Source organism: Palaemon carinicauda, chromosome 1 (genome assembly GCF_036898095.1).
Source record: "Palaemon carinicauda isolate YSFRI2023 chromosome 1, ASM3689809v2, whole genome shotgun sequence".
NCBI classification, from domain to species: Eukaryota; Metazoa; Arthropoda; class Malacostraca; order Decapoda; family Palaemonidae; genus Palaemon; species Palaemon carinicauda.
In genome coordinates, this window is record NC_090725.1 from 164652013 (window position 1) to 164653949 (window position 1937).

A 1937-nucleotide genomic window follows, 5' to 3' on the forward strand; every position below is an offset into this window, starting at 1 on the left:
TTGGGGTAGGTCATATGACAATTATCTATGGAGTTAAACAGGCGTTTAACAATTCGGGGGATGGGAGGTACAGGGGAAGAAACGTTATAACAACGTCACTGAGGGACGTCATCACTTTTGCGAATGTGTGGGTGGCTAAGACTGGCTTTAGCCTCATTTTCTCAAGTAAAAAAGTTAATGAAACGTAATTGGCAATGCACAGTATTTCCCAAAATTAGGCCATTGTATAAAGCGCTCCCTGCTTTGATATCATGGAAATCCATCAGTTATTTTAGGAGTTATTTAAGAAAAAAAAAAAAAAAACACTATTACACGGCCTCTGGAAACGATAGTAGGTCAAACTAAACATCTATAATTTTTTGTAAAAAAGTTGTTCGCGAGAATGGTGTAGCAAATATTGCATGAAATATACAATATAATTTATAAGTAAAGTATTATTATAATGATCTAATTAGGAACCATGAAATTATATTGAATTTACGTTCATAAATATTTTTTTGAGATTTCCCAGTCATCACACAGCTCAAAGCTCTGACAAGTAATACTTCCCCTATCCTGGTGCCCTCCCCTAGTCCGTGCCCCCCCCCCCCCCCCCCGCACCGTCCAGCACCCTGCTTCTGTCTGTTGTCCTCCCCCTCTAACAACCAAACTCTTCTACTCCTGAAATTCTGGAATTTATACATATTGGGGGTGACAAAGGGGGACTGGAGACGACAGGGCTATTGCATTTGACTGTACCACATGCAGATAACTGGATATCCTCAATCATTTCTTTGGCACTATTTCATAGTCAACCATAAGAAGCAATGTAGACTCAATTAGAAAATTGTATGAAGTTAAGATTAACAGTTCTTCAATTGTTGTTAGTTTTGGCGTATTATAACAGTTTACTAAAATATCCATTGATGACGTGCTGGAATTTTTATCTCATACCTTAGCAAACAGACAATGGAATTACTATTTTAAACAATACTGTAATAGAAATAATAAAACTGCGTATGAAAGACTGTCAATTTCAAATCAATTGGATTTGTTTATACACAAACGCTTGTTCTGGTCATGGGAAACCCTTTATTCAACTATTGAGCAACATATATTAGGTTTTTTTTTTTTTTTTTTTTTTTTTTTTTTTAGGAGAACCTGAAAGTAGAATCATACCTGATAATGTAAACCAGTTTCGCTATATTGATGAACTAACATTCGTGTGTAGCCATAAAAAGAAAATCCTTATAAGTTTTTTCAAAGACTGAAAGGCTGGGTACCGTTAATACATTTTTTCAATACAGTTGGAGAGTAAATTACAGCTTACCTTTGGTAGAGTGATGTATGAATAAATGAATGTAACAATGCATTCAAGTGTAGAGTAAACAAAATCAAACAATATCTTTCAATGTGTGGATATCTATTCAAATCAAGGTATTAAACTTGAGATATATATCTATTTTTAAGTTAGCACCCCTTAATACATTGATAATTAAATAAAAGAAACGAACTAATAGCAAGAAATGTAAGTACCCTGAAATTGTATTGGACGATGTATTAGGAATAGTAAAATATCCCTTCTTTGGTAAAATATAACAAAGAAAACAATAAAAAAAAATTACTTTTATTGCCATATAGTAACATTCCCAAAAATATTCCCCAATTTTTTTTTTCAAATGCCAATATTCATATTCCTTGTACTTTCTGTGAAATAAAAAAAAAAAAAAAACTATTTGACAAAAAAGGGCTTCGTCTAAACACCCACTGGGTTTCAATTGAATTAGACACCGGATTTGGTAAATGGCAGTTACTGCATACGGCGTTAATGTCATTGTCATTTCAAAAGACTTTTGAAACCAGAGATGCTAATACCTACTTTTATCATAGCATATGAATGTAATGAAAGCCTGATTATGGTTGTGGTAGCCTATTAGTAACGTCACTGCCTGGTGATC